Source organism: Nelumbo lutea, chromosome 2 (assembly GCF_056320005.1).
Source record: "Nelumbo lutea isolate HS-2025 chromosome 2, American lotus-T2T, whole genome shotgun sequence".
Taxonomy (NCBI): domain Eukaryota; kingdom Viridiplantae; phylum Streptophyta; class Magnoliopsida; order Proteales; family Nelumbonaceae; genus Nelumbo; species Nelumbo lutea.
In genome coordinates this window covers 97,915,820-97,938,134 of record NC_142685.1, presented here as the reverse complement: position 1 = coordinate 97,938,134, position 22,315 = coordinate 97,915,820, and the positions used below count along the sequence as shown (strand labels likewise).

The following is a 22,315-nucleotide window of genomic DNA, read 5'->3' as shown; positions in this document are numbered from 1 at the left end:
TAGCCTCGACGATAAGAGGATGGAAAGGTAGGCGCAGCCCGACGACGAGCTGCTCTCGGAATATCACGATCTCGTTCGGACCGTGTTCCCAAGGGTATAGAGTAAGTATACTCCCTGGGATAGGTTGAACTGGGTGATAAGGCAGTACCCTCATGCATCATGGTTGAGGACCCAAACTTATCTAACGTCCGACCTCGATGAGAGGAGGATGCCAAACTACCTGAGGCGACTCAGCCTACGGGTTTGAACTCTTCCTCGAGCTCTCCTTCGAGCTCTACCTCAGGCTCCGCCTTGGGCTCTCTAAGGCTGTCGGGGGCTGCAGCTCAGTTCGTGGAACCTACATTTGACCCTCTCGAGAAGCTGTCTGAGCTATTTGAGTTAGACATAGGGAGGAAAGGAAAACCAGGAAGAAAGTACTGACTCACCCGGAAAAAGCTAACGGACTACGGAAGGTTGACGCGAACGCAGGAGAATGGTGATGGAAAGCGACTGGGGGTCCCCCACTATTTATACCCAGAGTGATCGAAAATCGACGGCTCTGATTGAGGCAGATCCAACGGCTCACGATCAAGCTGACTGCACGCCTCCTAAGACCGAGATGTGACTGGCCGCATGTCTTTGGAAACAGCGGCGCTGGCACACGTCTCCCAGCATTGAAGGCAGTAGTGGCGCACTTTTTTTTGAATTTGAAGTGATGCCCATTGTCACGTCTCCCAACATTTAAAGGCGGATTGGCGTGTTTTCTGACTTTTTGGTGCTCGAGGAATCTGGAAATCTCCTGACATGTGCACACTTCACGCTATCAGTCAACTGGTTTGAAGTACGGGTCAAATCCACCCGTCACCTCGTGAACTCCCCACGCTAGAGCAAAAACCCTTAGCGCGAGGAGTGGGGGGCAATTGATGGAGGTAGATTTGGCTAGACCTCTTGGCCACCTGACACGTGGAAGCAACCAAGGGTGACCTGGCAAGAACGGCAGCTTGGCACAGTAGTGCTCAAGGTGCGAGCTCCGAGAAGAGGATCCCTGAGTTCCCCCAAGAGGAACCCATGACCCAAGCTCCCCAAAAGGATCCCGAACTCTCCCTTTGACCCCGAGCCTTGTGAGAAGCGCAAAGGGCAACAACCCGAACTGGCCCACCCTAGGGCAGTTCGAGTCACACTTCTATCCGAACTCAAGACTTTACCTCGCACACCACTCAGACACTTCGTCTCCAGGCCATCGAACTGAACAACCGTACCTGACACCAGGGGAGTCTGTATCCTGAGATGGCGCGCCTGACCAACTTAGGATCTAACGCTTGATATCCGCACTTCAACGGCCACCTGCCACCGCCACCTCCAGTTATAGAGACGACTTCGACAAAGAGAGCAGTGGCGGTTGTCTGCCCCAGCAGAGGTGATGACACCCGAATTGGCAGAAGTGCAGAGGTAAAGATACCCAACTTGACAGGAGCTTGGGAGTGAGTGTGCGAAGTGGTTATAAAAGGCCTTCTTCCCCACCAAGAGGGGAGGTACGTGATAACTTTGCGCCATCTGATTTTTTTTTTCTTGCCTTTGAGGAAATACTAACTTGAGCTTCAAAGCACTCTGACCGGGTTCCTCCTCGGAGACTACTCGCTTTCTTCCCCGTTTTAGGCACCTTTTGCTCCAGTCAGAGGCAAGATCATTGACAGCTAAGACCGACCAGATTGCGCTACATCAGGAATGTTAATTTATCCACCTAAGAGATAGGTATCATTTGCCCCAGTAAATGATACTCAGGAAAATAAACTTTTCCTATTCCTTACATAAATCAGAAAAAAGAACATGTAATTCTTAGTCAATAGAAACCAAAATCTCATTGACCAATTTCCACCCCTCTCCCTCAAAATCCCAAAAATGAACGTCCCATTGTTGTTTCTTCTGTATCTTTGTGTTATTTATTTATTTTTTGTCTTAGGTTTGGGCCTTGTGCTGGTCTAGTTTTGGATTTAGACCCATTTGGGGTTGCTAGCTGATCTCTTTTGGATCCATATACGCCTTGTATACTTCTTTACCATTTTTAATTTATTTTATACGTTACCTTTTTCAGAAAAAAGAACATCTAATATTTGCCTTGAATTCACTTAAACCGGCCTGTATTTGGTTTGGAGAAACCTTTATAACTTTTCTTACCTTTTCCTTCAAATCAAACATATATTATAGTAAAAAGTTAAATCCAAATATCATAAATTTATCTAATGATTAATTGAACACAAGTATATGCATAGCACAGGATCACTTCTCTTGGTCTCAAAGCGTAAATTTGAGTTGATGTATGGGCTGCAGCGTAATTTAAACCATATCAATTATTTATTTTTGCCTAGCGACCTTTCTGTGTTCTTTGTTTGCTTGACGCTCTTGTGTTGGCTGAGATTTTCTGTAGTTTGTAGCTTGCTATATCTAGATGTTCGACTTATTACTCACTGAAACTGAAAATCTACAAATTTTTACAGCCGAACATCATGGGAAGCAGCTGGTGTTGGGTTTTAATCTCATAAGAGATTAAATTTAATGGGTTTGATTGGTCAATAACATGAGAAAGCTCAAAAGTTAGGGAAGAAGCATGGCAATTGTTTCACCAGATTGTCGGTGAAGTCATGGATTCTCCTGAAATAAAACCAATAGCTTTGCAAGTAGTTGAAGAGTGCAGAGGTCTGCCACTTGCTGTTAAGGTTATCGGAGGGTGCTTAAGATATAAGCGTGATGCCCATGAGTGGAGAAACGCACAATGCGAGTTGAGTTCAGTAAAGTATGAGACTACTCTTGAGATGGAAGACAAAGTGCTGGCGATATTGAAGTTTAATTACGACCAACTGAAGAGCAAAAACCTGAAGAAATGCTTGTTGTATGTTGCATTATGGCCAGAAGACGATGAGGTTTATGTGGATGAATTGATTGATCATTAGTGGACAGAAGGATACCATGATGTCCAGCCAAGTGGTAGCTGGAGCAATGCACGTGATAAAGGTCTAAGCTTTGTGAATCAACTTACAAATGCCTCCTTGTTGGAAAAGATTGAACGTGGTTACCGATCATTAAGAGTAAAGATGCATGAGACCATTGGAGATTTGCATTACGTATCACAACATCATCACCATCACCACCCTCTGGTTGCAGCTTCTTTGTGAGGAGGAATATTGGAGAGAAGCCAACAAAATCTTGCTCATGAACAATGACATCTCTAGTCTTCCTGAAAGGCCCGAGCTCTCCTCCACCCTCTCAACTTTGTTGTTGTTGAAAAATAAGCATTTAGAGATTATTCTGGTGTCATTCTTCGAGTATATGCAGGGGCTTAGAGTTCTCAACCTATCCTGGACCCATATTCAGGAATGACCGCCATCTATTTCCAAGCTAGAAGGCCTCCGAGGGTTGTTTCTTTGGGGATGTAGTTATCTGAAAGTTGTACCGCCGCAACTAGGAGCATTGACCAGACTTGAAGCACTTCATGTTGGACCTAATATTGAGCACTTGCCGGCCGAAGTTGGGCAACTAACTCATCTTAGGAGTTTGTGGGTAATATTTACAGTAGACCAAAAGGATGAAGAAAGGCCCTAGCTTGTTCCCTCGTGGAACGCTAGACTAGAAGACTTAATATTACATGCTCAAGGTGTTCTCACTAATATTATGTTTAAGAATAAATGGATTACAGTTTCAGAAGCTGTTACAGAGGAGGCAACCAGATTGGTAAAGCTATCCAGATTTGGCTTTCTCTTCCCAAATGTGGATTATCTCGAGCGTTTCCTGGGAGCAAGTTTGTCTTGAAATAACCAATGCTTGAAGTCTTTTTATCTGCAAGCCAGATCAAATTTTAGGAACCAGATGAAGATACACCCACTTTATGAGATCATGCGAAATTTTGAGGCTGGTGTTTCTTGTCTGTGCATACCCTTCCTTGAAAGGGAACAAATGTTAGTGTTTGAAGAGGGAAATGGCATACCCAATACCATTTGGAGTTACTGAGTAAAGCCTCACTTTTCTGGTTAGAAGGGAGTATGACAGCTAAAACACTACCAGATTTTGCCCGAGTGGAGAATCTAAATCGTCTAGAATGTTGTATTCTGCAACAATGTTATGCCATGGAAACCATGCTCGCGCTCATGGATGCATCTGCTAATGCCGTTTCTGTTTTACCAAACATAAAATTATTCATGTTGTTAGAGATGCACATATTAAGGACTATTTTGGAGGGACCCCGAGTTTCACCAACAAGCTTTAACAACTTAACATATTTGGGTGTACGTTGTTGTCCCATGTTGAAAAGTATCTTTTCAGGAAGCTGGGTTTCTCCTCTACCAAAGGTTTGGAAACAATTTTAATCCACAACTGTGAGGAACTAGAAGAGATAATCAAGGAGGAAGTGGAAGATAAGGATGATGATGCTCCGGTGCTCCTTCCAAAGTTAAAGTACTTAACAATGCACAACCTACCAAAGCTACTTGGATTGTGCAAAGTACAATATGCATTGGCTAGGTTACCTTCATTAGAAATTATTATTGTGTCTGAGTGTCCAAATTTAAAGAAGTTTCCCTTGGGTTTGAGCACTAGCATTGAGCAGCGGCAGCAGCAAAATGGCACATCTTTGGACACAGGTGCTCTAAAGAAAATTGTATGCTCAAGAGCATGGTGGGAAGCATTGGAATGGGACCATGACGACATCAAACAACAACTCCAACCTCTTTATGGTGATTTTGTTTGGTCTTGAATCGGGTTCTACTACTAACATTTGTCACTTACATTTTCTATTTCATTTGTGTGAGACTACTTCATGCTCTACTTTCAGAATTCTGAAGAGCAGGATCGGCCCCCTGAGAGATGCCTTGTTCTCCATTGTCATTATCCCTCCCTGTCATTCGTCTCTTCCACTCATCCTCATGTTCTGTTTGCTGTAAGATAGGTTCAAGTAAGTTCCCTTTTCACCACCGCTTTAAAAGCTACACTTCTAAGGTTCTGTCATATTATCAAGTTTGATTCTCTCTTTTATACGGTCTTAATGTATTTCCAAGTTTCCTACCTATGGATATGTAGTTTGTGTGTGTTAAGTGGAGTTAAAATTTATGAGGTGGGCTTCAGTCAAAATTTTCCTTTCTTTTATTTTGAGGTAAATTGAAAAAACCTCCCTAAGTTTCTGGTTGTTGCTCACATGGGTGAAGTTTGATAATGGCAATCACTGAACATTATAACATAGTTGCAAGTACACTCCCTCTCATAGAAGCCTCTAAAAATTTTTAGAGTGCACAAAAATGTCCAAAATACCCATACAATTAAATTTTTTTTCTTCATATGATTACCTAGCTCAAACCCTTTGAATATATTTTATGGAATTGATTTGTTTTCCAAATTTTTCCTTCATATCAATCCCTCAAAGGTAAAGCTGAAACTTTAAATTCTCTTTTTTTGTTGTATATAAAGTTTGGATTATTTTTTTTATAGAATCCTGCCTCACTAATAACTGCATGGGTATTTTGGACATTTCTGTGCTTCTTGTTAGACGATTCTAAGAGAAGAGGTGGTATACTTGCAATTATGTTAGAAAGTTCAGGGGAGGTGATTATAATTATGAAAAACTTCAAGGGTAGCAATTGTCAGAAACTTCAGGGAGGTCAGCAATTTACCCCTTGTTTTATGCTTCATCGTCGATATACATGGTTTTGTATATGTATCTGCTTCTTATCTACATGTGAATGTATCTACCTGTGCTTGGATTGATTTTGTGATCGGATTGATTTTGTTTTCAAAACAAAATACAACTGCCACATCAACAAAATGAATGTATTTTGGGTAAAAGACTTAAAATACTCGAGTTTTCATAAATTTATTTAATTATTCCCCAAGTTTTTCAAAATAGTAACCTTGCGGCTAACTCCATGGGACTTGCACTGTTTTCTTTAACTAAAGATCTTTTTTGCAAATGTGTATTAGTTACTTGAATAGTTTGGCTCATGATTTTATTGATGGAGAAGAAGAACGGTTTTAGTTGTGAGAAAGTAGGGATCTGGTGGTGCTTGGCTTGGCTATTGAAAATGGGAGTTAGAGGGCAGATCAAGGAGAGGAGAAATGTGTGGAAGAAAGAATTATATAGATAAAGGAAACAGTGGTGCTCTACTTGGAATTAGCTAGGTGGTGATGGTTTGTTAGGTCATAATAAAGGGTTAATCCATTCAACTATACAGGAGCATTGATGTGGCCTTGTGCATGATTGTTCATGAATCTAGACCCATTAGATAAAAAGCTTAGCATTAGATTTATGAAATGGAATTGGGTTTTTTTTGGAGGGTGGAGAGAATGAGGTTAGATTAACAAAAGATGGTTTGAGGATTTGAGTTGGGGACAAGAGATCAGGGAGAGAGAGGTGGAGTTGCATAGGTGTTTCATGGGCGAGGTAGGGGGGAAGCTGAGTGGGTTGGGGCTCCAAAGGTGGTTGGTATTTTTCTGGTAGTGGGTAGGGAAGAGGTGCAGTTGGGGCCTTCTCTTGGGAAGGTTCTTGTTGGTGATGGACTCAGTGGCGGAGGCACTGAGATTATTAAGTATAAGCCTTGTTCAGTACAATGGGTTAGGACTATTATATTGCTTTGTTGTTGGTGACCTAAACTTGAGAGAAAGTGGGTATTTAATATTTTTCAAAGTGGGCAGGCTCTAGTGCCTATCTCCACCATATGTGAGCGGTTATGGGCTATTACGGCCCCTAGAAGATCTAAGCTCATTGTTCGGCATTAAGAAACCTAAGGAACCTAATTGTTTCCAAGGTAGAAAGGCAGATTTGAGAATTACATGTAAGAGGACTTTTGGTAAGTGATGAGGGGGGATTTGGCCCTCCAGTGATGTCATGACACATGGCATCATAGAACAATTGAATGACACATCGGCACCAACTAGGTGATGATAAGCCTTAGCTAAAGTGATGGGGCCGACCTGGCGACCTGTCTTTGCCACTGATCTGGCGACCTACCCTGCTAACCTAGTGGGAACCTAGCTGGCAACCTCGTCCACAACTCGGGGCAGCTTGTAGCACCTCATCTAGGCTGACCTATGGCACATCGTCACCAACCGAAGTGACCTCAATGTGAGGAGTGACCTCCTTCGAGGGCTTGCCAAATTGATTGAGGTCCAAGTAGTGACCTGTGAGATGTACTTGCCAACCGATTTGGCATGCATATCCCAACACTCTCAAGTTTCTCGAAAGTTGGCCCATGTTCTAAATGTTCCGAAGGAAACTGAATAGGGCGCAGAGACTGGTCAATGTGCATGGCAATTACCTCAAAGGATTTCAGACCAGTTAAGCATGACCTCCCAGAGATCTCGAACACGGTGCGTGAAACCCACGCCAAGCAATGCCTATATAAAGACCTTGCCTCCAACCTCACAGAAGAATAAGGTATGTACAATTAAGTGCATTCTAACTCTCTTATTTTCAAGCTTTTAGCTTGTAACCATAACAAAAATACTAATTTAAGCATTGGAGTGACCTCATCGGGTTAGCCAGTTTGGGTTCTTTGATTTGTTTCCTTATAGTTCTCCCATCCCATTCAACAACAGATGCCCGAGCTGCCATCCAGATAGGAGCATCCAGATCGCGCACCATCAATCAGCTTCGTCTGTGGGAATTGCTACAAAAAGCTATATTCTCACTTTGTAGAAAGCTGAGATTTCACCTTTTAATTTCCATTTTTATTAACTCAAAGACATTTTTAAGCAACACCAACATAAAGAATAAAGAATCAATTATTGGAAGGCAAGAACATCCACAGTGAACCTTAAAAACCCCTCAGTGACAACCAAGGGTAAGCATGAGAGAAGTTTGGTGCATTCGTGCCACCGCAGAACAATCAATAGTAGAATGACCTCAACAACCAGTAGTCCCGTGACAAGCACCTTGGAGGTTGTGTGATTTATGCACAGTTAATTCAGGCAAGTGTACCTTAGTCAAATGTGCGTATAATGATGAGAAAAGTGTTGATCCCACAGAGACTAGATCACAGTATCAAATCAATTTTAAACTAACATAGGTTGAACTCGTGAATCAATTGAATGAATAAAAACTAAAAGAATTAATGCAAATCCAAGAACTTAATAAAAACTGAATTGATGGATGAATGCAGCTAGGGTTTAGATTTCATTAAGTCAAGGTTATATAATTATCTATTTAATCCAATTCAAGACCGAAATTACCCTAAGGTATATTAAAGTTACTTGCATGTGATGGTGGATTTCTCTAAATTAATTAATAAGCTTTCTCAAGTTATATTAATCCTTTATTAATCCAATTCTATCATCAAATTTCTAAGTGGCTGTCAAAAGGAAAAATAAGTATTAATTTCTTTGAAAACCTCTAATCGTAGAAGGGGATTTGACACACTAAGCTTCCTTGATTCCCATGCATGAGCTAATCATCTTTCAATATCATAGTCTATCATGCGATTTTTATTGCCTAAGGATCTAATTCATAACAATCCTTTGGTCAGTCATGCATGAATCATCAAATCATTAAAAGATTGACCAATTCTTTTAAAGCATTAAGCATAGCAATAAAAATTCATCATGCAAATAATAAAGGTATTGAATTGAATTAAACAAATAACTATATAATCTTAAGATCAAAATCCATCTAAACCTTAGCTAAGAGAATTTAGCTAGACATCATAAAGTTCAACATACTCAAGAAAATTAAAAGGGAAACACAGCAAGAACACATCAAAGAATGAATAAAATAACAAGAAAACTTTAGCCTTTTAAGGTAGAAGACAAGTATAGTAACTAAGCCTTTCTCCCTCTTGAATACGGATTCTTCCTTTGCTTCTTTGGCATGCTGAGACTGCTTCCTCTTTTCTTCTCTGCTGAATTCTCTCTAAGGATGTGCCCCTTTGCCTTGAGTCTATGATCATTTTTATAGTGCAGCTTCTCCTTAATTCTTTCTTCAATGTAGACTCCTAATTCAACACAAATTAGGTCTCTTAGTCTTTATCTCAGTTGAATTCCTATCTCTTTTGCACTGCCAACTGCTAGACCCGAAACTTATAGCTCGAATTTCACTTGGTTGGCTACAGAATTAGGTTGAGTGATAAACATAAGAGTTGTAGCCCTATCTCTTAGCTTTAATTATCCGTTTGAATCACCTCAATCCGAGTTGTAGGAAGAAAATTATGCCCAAAATACAGAAACCATATCAAAACAGAAATTTTCCCAATACTCATTATTGAAGGATTTTAGAAAAGGGCCCATGAAATCAATGCCCCGAACATCAAAAATATCACAAATAAGAATATTGTTTAGGGGCATCTCATTTTTCTTAGATATATTACCTGTCTATTGGCATCGATCACAAGAACTTACATCGGCAGAAGCATCTTTGAATAATGTAGGCCAATAAAATCCACTTTGTAAAACCTTTGTTGTTGTCTTGGATGGTCCATGGTGTCCACCTGCTTCTTTGTCATGAAAAAAATGAAGTATACTCCGCACCTCTTCCTTTAGTATGCATCTTCTCACCATGCCATCTACACAAATCTTGTATAGATACGGTTCCTCCCAATGATTGTGCCTTACATCAAATAAAAATTTATTCTTTTGATGAAAAGATATGCTAAGGGCAACTCGTCACCTACAAGAAAATTAGCAAAATCAACATACCACGGTTCATCATTATCATGCACAAAAGATAAATTTCCATCAATAAATTCATCATGCAAAAGGTGTTCATCCATGCTCTCCACATACTCCCCGTCCATTCTAGACAAGTGATCAATTAACATGATTTTGATGCCTTTCTTGTCTTTGATTTCTAGGTCAAATTCTTGCAACAATAAAATCCATCTTATCAACCTAGGTTTTGCATCTTTTTTAGCAAGTAAATACTTCAATGCAGAATGGTCAGTATAGACAATCACTTTAGACAAGATCAAACAAGGTCTAAATTTTTCAATAGAAAATATTACAACAAGTAGTTCATTTTCAGTTGTTGTATAATTTATTTGTGCCTCATCATGATTTTATTTGCATAATAAATGGTACGAAATTTCCTGTCTATTTTTTGTCCTAAAACTGCACCTGAAGTATCATCACTTGCATCACACATGATATCAAAAGGCAAATTCCAAATGGGGGCCGGAACTATGGGAGCTTGGATCAATTTCTCTTTTAAACGATTAAATGCATGCAAACAAACACTATCAACCACAAACGGTGCATCCTTCACTAAAAGATTAGTTAGAGGCCTAACAATTTTAGAAAAGTCCTTAATGAACCATTTATAAAAACTTGCATGTCCCAAAAAACTCTAACTTCTTTCAACGATTTTGGAGGGAGAAGTTTCTCAATTAATTCAATTTTTCCCAATTAAGAATAATGTTAGATTCCTAACATCTTTCAAACACCAAGGACAAACTATGCAAACATGCATCGAATGAAGATCCAAAAATAGAGAAGTCATCCATAAATATCTCTATAAAATCATCAATGAAATTCGAAAATAGAGACATCATGCATTTTTGAAAAGTAACAAGGACATTGCACAAATCAAAAGGCATTCTCCTAAATGCAAATGTTCCATAAGGGCATGTAAAAGTTGTTTTCTCTTGGTCTTCAGGGGCAATGAGAATTTGGTGATAATCAGAATAACCATCAAGAAAATAATAAAATTCCTGACCAGCAAGTTTTTTAATCATTTGATCAATAAAGGGAAGGGAAAAATGATCTTTTCTAGTAACTTCATTCAATTTCCTATAATTGATACATACCATCCAACCCGTTACTGTATTTGTAGGGATTAATTCATTATTTTCATTTTCGACTACAATGGTCCCACCCTTTTTTGGCACAACTTGCATAGGACTTACCCAAGAAGAATCAGAGATAGGAAAGATAATACTTGAATGTGTTTATACTGCAACCAAACACAACCTTAGGGGATGATTTTTATTGGTCGGGCCCTAAACACTAATGGCTTGTAGGGGTGAACATTTGTATCCTTGCCCTACTCGGCCCTGTGTAAGTGTGGTCAATCGGTTTTGACTAGAGTTGGTAGATTGTTATTAGGGATGGCAATCTTGACCTCAACCCATTTGACTCACCCAAACCCACCCACCTTGGAACCCACCCATACCCACCCAATCTATTGGTGGGTCAATATGGGTCAAGCAACCCATTAGGGTCAGTGGAAAAGGGTTAGGGTGGGTTAATTTGAGAGTACCCATTTGGGTCAAGATGGGTTGGGTCGTGCAGGTCAAGATTGATTGGGTCAAAGTAAACTCTATCTATACTCTCCAATCCTCAAAAAATGGAAGTTGTAGTGCTTCAAACTCAAGCCTTGTATTGTGCCAACATCTCATTACACTTCCAAACCATTATGCTACATTTTATTTTGATTATAAAAGTGAAATAAAATAGATTTTATTAACTTTTGTATTCATATGCAATTTTGTACAAAAGCACTTTTACAAAAACAATTTTATGAAAAGGACTTTTATGAAAGCACTTTTACACAACAATAATTTTTTAAAAGTACTTTTACAAAAGTACTTTTACAAAAGTACTTTTACGAAATTACTTTTTTGGAAGTACTTTTACAAAAGTACTTTTAGAAAAGTACTTATACAAAAGTATTTTTACGAAAATACTTTTATAATGTACTTTAATGAAAGCACTTGTACACGAAAGCATTTTTATTAAAGTACTTTTATGAAAATACTTTTATGAAGGCACAAAAGTACTTTTGTGAAAGTACTTTTACACAAGCACTTTTGAAAAAGTACTTTTATGAAAGCACTTTTACACGAAAGCACTTTTATTAAAGTACTTTTATGAAAGCATAGTACTTTTACGAAAGTACTTTTATTAAAGTACTTTTACAAAAGTACTTGTGCGAATGTACTTTTATAAAAATACTTTTACACAAAAGCACTTTTGTAAAAGTGCTTTTATGAAAGCACCTTTATATGAAAGCACTTTTATGAAAGCATAAAATCACTTTTATAAAAGTACTTTTACAAAAGCACTTTTGCAAAATTACTTTTACAAAAGTACTTTTACACAAAAGCACTTCTATAAAAGTACTTTTATGAATGCATAAAAGCACTTTTGTAAAAGTGCTTTTATGAAAGTACTTTATTAAAGCACTTTTTATAGAAGTACTTTTGTAGAAGTACTTTCATAAAAGTACTTTTGTGAAATCACTTTTATAAAAGTTATGCATTTTTTTCAATTTTTTTATTATTTTCTGCATTTTTGCAAATTTTTGGTATTTTTCTACATTTTCTACAATATTTTGGTGATTTTTTGCATAAATTTTCATTCTTTTGGTGTTTTTCATGCATTTCCTACAATTTTCTGGTATTTGTTTTGCACATTTTCTGATTTTTCTACAAAAGTTCTAAATTTTTTATAAAATTTTAGTATTTTTTTGTATTTTTCATAATTTTGGTAATTTTTGTATTTTTCTACAATTTTTTATTCTTTTTACATTTTCTTCATTTTTTCTTCAATTTTCTGCATTTATCTACAATTTTTGCATTTTTTGGTATATGGGTTGACTTGACTTGTTTTTGTCACGTGACACTCTTGAGAGAGATTATTCTCTCAAAATTTATTATTTTGCATATACGGGTTGTTTTTGTATTTATAAATTAGGGCGTGTGGGTTAGTATGGGTGAGGGTGGTTAAAAGGATGGATCAAGTGAGTCAATGTGGGTGGGTCAGCATGGGTTATTACCCTTTAACTAGGATTGATGATGGGTCATGGTGGGTTGGTGGGTCAATGGGTGGTTGATATTCAACCCTTACCCAACCCGACCCAACCCACCCATTTACCACTCCTAGATGTCATCACTAGTGGCCAGTCAGTTTCGGGTGAATTGGGTTCTTTCACACAAATTTCGATTAAGGTCTTCTTAATAATGTGAGTGTGTTTGTGAGAGTTAGTAGAAATTGATATGCCAAAAAATCAATATAATGTAGCATAAAGAACAAATCAATGCAAGGAAGTAAAGCACAAGACAAAGATTTCACTTCATGAAATTGGGGCTATAACTACTGCACTTTAACTACAAACATCAAAACTGTAGCTAAAAGTTAGGCTATAGCCATAGACATCTTCCTATCTATGGCAAAAAGTCGAGCTTTAGCTATGGTCATTCTGCCTATAGTTAAAAGTAGTTTGTCCGGAGCTAATAGCTACCTATAACCACGGTTTTCAGGCATCCGTGGCTATAAGTTAAGCTGATCTATTACTACCTTTTTTTTGTTCGTGGCTAAAAAGTATTTATAGCTATAGCCACAGATTTTAATTATTAGTGGTTATAACTATGAAATTGATCTTTAACTACAGCAATCTTATTCGTGGCTAAATAACAGTTGTATGTGGTTAAAAGCTATTTATAGCTATAGCCACGAATTTTAGTTATGAGTAACTATAAAATCATATAAATATGATACCATAAATGTTTAACATTCCTACCCTTGAGGAACAGAATATATTTGGAAACTATTTAATAAATTTATTATAAAATAGTATAAAATATTTAAAAATAAGAAATATATTATACATTAATTAAATATTAAATAATGAATAAATTGATAAAAATTAGTAAACTAATAAATATTTATTGTAATGGTCAAAAAATGTAATGTATAAAAAACTAATAAATAATAATTACATATTATTGATTAAAGATATTAAATATTTATTAATTACTATAAATGGTTGAGAAATTATTAAAATAAATACATATGACTAATAATTAATAAATCATTATTTATTCATTACTAATGAAAACAATAATAATTAATGGTTTTTAATAATAACTAAAATAAAAAATAAATTATTAAAAATTTCATAAATACATAAATAGAAAGATAATAATTTATAAAATATAAATAATTAATTAATAATTAATAATTAATAATCAATTACTTAATAATTAAGTATTAATTTAATAAGTTAATATTTAATTAATTAATAATTAATAATTAGTTGCTTAATAATTAAGTAATAACTTAATAAATTAATACTTAATTAATTAATAATTAATATGGTCATGTTATGGAGATAATTGTATCAAGGGTAGTCATAGAATTATAATGCCCAATCTGATCCATTGCAGAAAGCTCTTTAGTTTTTTTTTTTTCTTAACTTTTTAGCAATTCGATGCTAATTTCAGCACAACCAAACTAACCCCCAAGTCATATAAGCATGATTCTGAATACAAGAACAAGTCAAAACTTGTTGAGCAACCCATGGCCGGTTTGGTCATGCCCCTAAATCTGTTTTCTCCTATTAGCTCAGTTTGGAAGGAGTATAAATACAAATACGCAGAGTGCAAATACATACAAAATAATACAAAATACAAGGTTTTGCACTCTATATATTTGTATTTGTACTCCTTCCAAACTGAGCCATTATGTATAAACAACCAATTTGTTTACCATTTTTAATTTGCCTTATATGTAAATTTCTAGAGGCCATAACTTTCCACTTGATTGTCCTATTGGATGATCCTTTTCTTTTCTTTTTTTTTTTTTTGTTGGGTAACTTTTTTCTATCTATGTATTCTAAAGTGCTAAAGTCACCTCACCTCGTTATTTTTTATAAAATCACCTTTTTTGGCCATAAATCAAGGTTCAAAATATCAATACAGTCAATATGTCCCTTGTATTGAGAATCATTTCTCCTTTTTTTTTTTTTTAGTTTTTTCAAACCTGGTTCAGAGGGATTGGTTTAAGGCCTGTCTACCCCATGAACCAGGTTAAACCCCGATATACACGCATGAGGATGACTATAGAGGAGAGGGAAAGGTGGAGCCAGATCAGTTCCTTGAGTGAAATGGGTATCAGATTTGGAAAGAATTAATGAAGATCAAAGTTGGATGGATATGAAGAAAAAGCCTTACACTAAGAAAATTCAACAATGTAAGATTTAAAGGGAAAGGGTGATTAATTGAATTAATGAACTGGAAATTACATTCAATATATATAGAGTATATATTGACTAAGAAGTCTAATTCAATCGGGACTCTACCATCAAAGATCAATCCTAATCTCCACAGTCTCTTATCTTTTATAATAACAACTCAACAATTATGATTTATCCTAATCCCTTAACACTCCCCTCAAGCACATGGGGACCAAAGATCGTTATGTGTTTGGTCCAAGATTGATGATGATGGCACCCCTTCATCCATATCGTCTAGTCTTCCAAGCTTGTTATAATGCTGATGTGGCAAGTAGATGATCTTGTGCTTCTTCAAGAAAGTGCCTCCATGGATTCACAAAACTGCAGCCTGATGACGTCTTGAAATCCTTCAATTTTGACAAAACTGCTACAATATGATGTATCCAAATCTATGCGGAAAATCTCCAATATGGTGATGATGTGGCAAACCAATTATGTCAGGTCATTTTTGTATTCCTGCTGCATCTTCAATAGAGAAATCCTTCATAGGCTGGCTATACAATGGGCCAATAGCGCCAAGTCAAAAATGGGCCAAAAGAGACCTCATTGAGTCAATTGAATTGTCTTTATGGGCTGGCTTCTTGAACCAATACAATGAGCCACATCTGCCCATCATGAAAGTGGGCCAACAAGGGCCAATAATGACCACAGTGAGTCATTAAATATAACAAGATAGACTAAACCAAAGATGCGCCACTATTGGCTAAAACAGAAAATGCCACAATAGCCTTTATTTATTTATTTTTTAATAAATGGGCCTCCATGGGCAAAACTATAGAAAAGCAACACGGTATGTATTTGTAGAACAAACCTGAACCGATTCGATCAGTGTCTTCAAGCATCAATTTAACTCAGATGAAGATACTCTTCAACAAACAGCAAACCAAACCACGATGGACATCATAGCTAGTAGGAGAAACCATGAAGAGATGATTAATCACAGAAATCAAGGGTTCGTTTGGTTTGCAGCCGGAACTGGAATCGGAATCGGAATCAGAATCCTCTGGAATCGGAATTGGAATGGTCCATTCCTGGAATCTGTTTGGTTCAGTCAGGAATTGGAATCGGATTCCGATTCCTACTGTTTGGTTCAACTAAAAGTTGGAATCGAAATCAGCCAAAGCTTCCAATTCTACCCCTGTTAAAAGAACCTCATAGACATCCTCAAAAACTGGTTTTCCACAGTTTAGAGACACTGCTGAAGCTAATGTATTCATGTCTTCTGTAGTCAGAATTGATCAGGGAGGTCTGTCCGAGGAGCTTTCCTGAAAGAAACAATTTATGCACTCATGTTCTAGTTGTCCAATGCTGGACTAACTTGCCTGGGCCTACTAGTATGGATTTCATTATGTAAAGGTGTTATCTATTTTCCTGTCATATTTAAAAGATTCCATCCTTATTTTCTGTTTGTAATTTTTTATGAATTGATCAAGGTTGAATGCCAATCTTCAAAAGGAGGTAAAATGGTAAAGAGCCACCTAACGTATATCTTGTTTCCATAAATATGTTGTGAAGAACAAAAAGTTTGTTATTGAATTTTGAAGAATGCTACCTCAGACAACTCTGCTAACTGTGTGTCCTAAATCTTGAAGGTGAATAAGCTTGGCACTGGGTCTACAATTGAATGACCAAGCTGAGACGCAAGAGTGTAACTGTTATGGACGCATTCCTCGAGAAGACGTACCATCGCTGCCGGCAGCAACAGGAACCTAACCCACCGCCAGTAGCAGCAGTGATTCGATGATTCTCATCCTACCCAGTTCGGCAATAGCAGTCTCATCCAGATTATATTAGATCATCTTGCTTGTTCTTATCTTATTCTATTGCTCTTATCTTATCTTGTTAGTAACTTATCAGATTAGGATTAGCTTATCTTGTTAGTAGCTTATCAGATTAGGATTATCTTATCTTATCCTTAGCAAGATAGACCTGGAAGTCTCCCTATTTAGCAAAGAGACTCCCTTTGATTAGGACTATTGTAATCTCCTATTTAAGGAGACCCCATTATTGAATGAGGATATCAAATTTTCAGTCAAAAAAGAGAGTAAAAGGAGAGTTCGGTGATCTCTTGGACAAATCACCCTCTAGGATGCCAAGATAGGTTCAGTTAGGAAGGGGAGGAACAAGGGAAAACAGGAGCTTTTCCCCATGGACCGACCCGTGATGAGATCCTACGCCCGGGCCCATACAACTTGGTATCAGAGCCAACCGTCATGGGTGATCTGGAGCAGCTACCATCCAGGGTCCACGAACTGGAGCATAGGCTCATGGAAACCAGCGCGGAGGTTCGTGAGGTCAAAGACGATGCCCAAGAGCTGCAACGCTTGCTGGAATCGTATTTCTCTAACAAGGAGAGGAATCCAGAAGGAGCTGTAACCACAAACAACCGCCGACCAGACTTGACGAAGTCGTCCAGCAAACAGCAAGTCGTCGCCCTGGTAGCCACAGTCATCCCCAAGTACAGCAGGCTGGAATCCCCGTCGTACAACGGCAACGGAGACCCCTTAGGTTGGCTGTATCCCTACGAGCAGTTTTTCCAGAATCAACGGACAGATGACAGGGATAAGGCTAATCCTGAAACTGAAGAGGTTTATGCGCAGATGGCTCTTCAATCTGTAAATAAATATGACAAGGAAGCATTATTGGCATCGGACATGGGGCTCGAGCAAAGCAAGCAACCCACTGAGTTCTTTTGCAAAACACTTACAGCTAGTGATACGAGCACTCATGGTGGATTTTCTGTACCTCGCCGGGCAGCAGAGAAGATCTTCCCACCTCTAGATTTTTCAATGCAACCCCTAGCCTAGGAACTAGTAACGAGAGATTTGCATGATGTTGCATGGACATTCAGACATATCTATCGTGGTCAACCAAAAAGACACGTGCTGACCACAGGTTGGAGTGTGTTTGTTAGCACAAAAGGACACTTTGCTGGTGATTCTGTTCTTTTTATAAGAGATGAAAAGTCACAGCTTCTCTTGGGTACAAGGTGTGCAAGCAGACAACAACCAGCCCTTTCGTCATCAGTCATATCTAGTGATAGCATGCATATTGGAATTCTTGCTGCTGTCGCCCATGCTGCTGCAAATAACAATCCATTTACAATATTTATAACCTAAGGGCCAGTCCTTCAAAATTTGTAATTCCGTTATCAAAATATAATAAAGTAATGTACACCCAAGTTTCTCTTGGGATGAGATGTAGGATGATGTTTGGGACTGAGGAATCAGGGGTACGCAGATACATGGGGACAATAACAGGTATCAGTGATTTGGATCCTGTGAGATAGAAAAATTCACAATGGCGCAACCTTCAGGTTGGATGGGATGAGTCAACAATTGGTGAACGTCCAAGCCGAGTTTCAATTTGGGATATTGAGCCTGTTGAAACTCCAATCTACATTTGCCCACCTCCATTTTTCAGGTCAAAATTCCCTAGACAATCAGGGATGCCAGATAGTGAATCTGACATAGAGAATGTTTTCAAGAGGGCAATGCCTTGGCTTGTAGATGATTTTGGCATGAAGGATACTCAGAGCCCAATCTTCCCTGGCTTGAGTCTGATCCTGTGGATGAATATGCAGCAGAATCCTCAGTTTTCAGTTGCTCAGTCAGGATTCTTCCCATCCATGGTTTCCTCTTCTGCACTCCATAATAATCTTAGCACCGATAACCCCTCTAAAATGCTAAACTTTCAAGCCCACAGCTTCTCTGCACCAAATTTCTAGTTCAATATTCCAAAACTAAATCAATATAACTCACAAGTTCATCAGTTACAGCCACAACCACTGTCATGGCCTCAACAGCAACAGTAGACTCTTATTGGTCCACAGCAGGAGCAACACCCTTAGCCACAGCAGCCAAATAACCAACAACAGCAACAACTGCAGCAGTAGAAGCAACAACATGATCAACAATAGCAACAACAGCTTCTCCGAGCAGCTATTACTAGTCCCAGTATAGTTTCCCCGAAACTGGCCCCGAAACTGGCCCCTAAATTCTATGGGCCCTTCAAGGTTCTACGGCGGATTGACAGTGTAACCTACCAACTGGAACTGCCAGAGACCAGCCAGATTCATGATATCTTCCACATCTCCTTGCTGAAGCCATTTACAAGTGTTCCTCCAAACCAAGTCCCCTCCCTACCACCCCTGAAAGATGGCAAACTGATTCCCCAACCTAAAGCTGTCATCCGCTCTCGTTTCAATCGAGGAGTTCTTGAAGTCTTGGTGGAATGGTGTAGCTTACCATTGGCCGAAGCCACATGGATCCCATTGATAGAGTTCCAGGCCATATATCCAGAGTTTGAGCTTGAGGACAAGCTCTTAGTCCAGGAGGGGAGTAATGTTATGGACGCATTTCTCGGGAAGACGTACCATCGCTGTCGACAACAACAAGAACCTGACCCACCGCCAGCAGTAACAGTGATTCGATGATTCTCATCCTACCCAGTTCAGCAATAGCAGTCTCATCCAGATTAGATTAGATCATCTTGCTTGTTCTTATCTTATTCTATTGCTCTCTATTGCTCTTATCTTATCTTGTTAGTAACTTATCAGATTAGGATTAACTTATCTTATCCTTAGCAAGATAGAACTGGAAGTCTCCCTATTCAGCAAGGAGGCTCCTATTGATTAGGACTCTTGTAATTTCATATTTAAAGAGACCCCATTATTGAATGAGGATATCAAATTTTCAATCAAGAAAGAGAGTAAAATGAGAGTTCGGTGATCTCTTGGACAAATCACCCTCTAGGACGCCAAGATAGGTTCATTTAGGAAGGAGTGGAACAAGGGAAAACAGGAGCTTTTCCCCGTGGACCGACCCATGACGAAATCCTACGCCCGGGCCCATAACAGTAACCATGTGACAATAATAAAATCCACAATTTGATCTTATCAATTTGTAGCACTAAAATGGTAAAACCAAGTTCTGAAATTATCAAAAGTCACGTACAAAAATTACAAAGAGCACTTTCAGCCTTATCAATAACCAAGATACATTTTTGCGAGCAAAAAAAAAATACAAAGATAAATGATATTTGCATTGCAAGTTTTTATAACTGATACTTAACAAAAGGACGCTCCAAATTACTGGTTCTATAACTCCTTGAATGAAAAGAAAAAACATTGATAACTGTGATGTTTTTATTGTTCACAAGTTTTATTGGATGATCTTTTCTTTTCCAATTCATAGAATGGTAACTCAGCTTAATAAAGCCTTGTCCCAACCATACAGAGTTGTCTTCCCAAATCCCATTTTGCCATTCCATTTCCTAAATGGCCATATCAACTATTAGATTATGAACCTTAGATCAGCCCATGTTTTTTATTCATCTGCCCATTCTTCTAATCATTTCATCTTGGGCACCTACCATTCAGCCACATCACACATCCACCACATCCCCAATCAAAACACAGAAGATACAATATAAAAAAAATGCCAATGGTAGCAGTAATGCTTTATGCATTACCTTTGATTTATGCACTCTTCAACATGGACAGTTTGACCTAGAAAAATACACATAAATGAGTGAAACTTTGAGCCTGATGCACTATATATAGATAGGTAGATAGATAGATAGAGAAATCTGTACTCCATTTCCCAAAAGCCCATAACAAAATAATAAATCCATATTTTAGGCAAAATCTTGAATAGGGTCGAGAAAAGAGAAAAGAAAAGGAATCACTTCCACCATTAAAGCACCTATTTATTACTAAAAAACACAGTAACAGACAGAAAAGCAAGGCATGTTCTGCTGCAGTTTCTGAAGGCCACTAAACAAAACCAAAACCCCAAAAAGCATCTCCACCAGCCAACCAATGTTTATGGAAATTTGAGCAGTGGGGTTCACTGTTAAAAGTTTTCTAGGGGAAAACACTTTTGTCAAAGTGACAACCACGCTTTTGAAATTCCAGGCACTAGAGGAAAGATGCAACTTACACGAGCATCGAAGCCAAAGTGATTGATTCCTTTCCAATTATCCAAGTCATAAGCAGTTAAGTGCTTGCAACAAGCTGAAACTAGAAGACGATTGCCAAGTTTTCCTCCTTCAAATGAATCCCCCTGAACCCCTCTCACAAAAGAAATTGCATACTTGCCAGAAACCAACGGGTCTTCACCTGGCGTCTCTTGCCCTCTCCCTCATCTGGGATCCCTGAATATATTGATGTTCGGAGCCCAAAATGTCATTTCTTTGGCTTGCCCGGCATTGTATACAGCTCGAGCTTCGGTACCGATAGCCTTCAGTAAAAGTAAATTGAAGAATCAAAAAATGCACGGGGGATACAGATTAAAATGATTTTGCCCTTTTCTCATGAGCAGAGTTGTTAGAGTGAATACTCGCTTACCTGTCCAATGCGATACCAGAGACGTTCATCAAATGATGCGGCAATGAGGATGACCTGAGGAAAGCTCGTAGCACGTTGAATCGGATGCCAGGTCCGGCATCAGCGACGCCGTGCAACGATTTCGACCACCATTGATAGCTGGGAATACCATGTCTGGGAACCGCCGGCGCATTGTTAACGAGTTGAGAGATCTTCTCGTCTAAAGTAAGACGAGAGACGATGTCTTTACCTCTTTGGCGGATGGGTAGAGATGTTTTGCAAAAGGGGAGGGAGCTGATTGAAGGGTTTGCAGAAGGGGAGAGATAAAAGGAGAGAGATCCATCATGACCTGGCCAGAGTAATATAGGTCGGATCTTCAGAGTTCAACCGCCGAACTGTAGAAGGTTTGAAGGAGGGAGTGTCGAGAGAGAGAGGAGAAAGAGGGTTGGAGTGTCGAGAGAGGAGAAAGAGAATCGGGGGTTTGAGGGGTTTTTCCGTCATTTTCCTTTTTATTGATTTAACCATTTGGAATGGAAATCCGATTCCTAGGGGGTGGGTCGGGAATGGCCATTCCCTCAAATCGGGGATTGCCATTCCGCTTGGAATGGGAATCGGGTTCCGATTCCGTCCAACCAAACATCTGAAATCGGAATGACCCATTCCGATTCCGATTCCAAACTCTTATAGGTATAAATGACAATAAGGTTTCCACTAACATAAACTTAGAGCCTCCAACTGGAATACATAGTATCTACATAGAGCCAATGAAAGATGTAGATTGCCAATCGCTAACAATAAAGTCTCAATCCCGACAGTAGTGCTTTGGCTCGTTAACGATTTTCTGAGATCGGGCTACCAATATTCATGCTTATTGTTGGATTGGATCCTCCCCAGTCTAAAATTAATTTGGATGGATTGAACAGACCAATAAAATATATTGGATTGGAGCTGGCCCGTCCATATCAAATATATATTGAATTAAATTGGATTAAGCTAATATCTAGTCCATAGATAAGAATATATATGCT

At 38.5% G+C, this 22,315-nt stretch overlaps 1 long non-coding RNA gene and 1 pseudogene across 3 annotated transcripts; one reads left to right on the top strand and one right to left on the bottom strand.

Moving 5' to 3' along the window:
- Nucleotides 1-2,241: 2,241 nt before the first annotated feature.
- On the top strand, nt 2,242-4,723 carry LOC148872231 (disease resistance protein RPS2-like; annotated as a pseudogene).
- A 10,199-nt stretch (nt 4,724-14,922) lies between these two features.
- Nucleotides 14,923-22,000, bottom strand: LOC148872230 (uncharacterized). Of its 3 annotated transcripts, XR_016106658.1 has the most exons (4): nt 21,309-21,762; nt 20,902-21,201; nt 20,432-20,468; nt 14,923-15,564 (listed from the first exon to the last, which is right to left on the bottom strand). It is a non-coding gene; the product is annotated as an uncharacterized LOC148872230 (long non-coding RNA). The 3 variants fall into 3 exon arrangements; XR_016106656.1 differs by lacking the exon at nt 20,432-20,468 and having other exon boundaries at nt 14,923-15,453; nt 21,309-22,000; XR_016106657.1 differs by lacking the exon at nt 20,432-20,468 and having other exon boundaries at nt 21,309-21,723.
- Nucleotides 22,001-22,315: the final 315 nt, after the last annotated feature.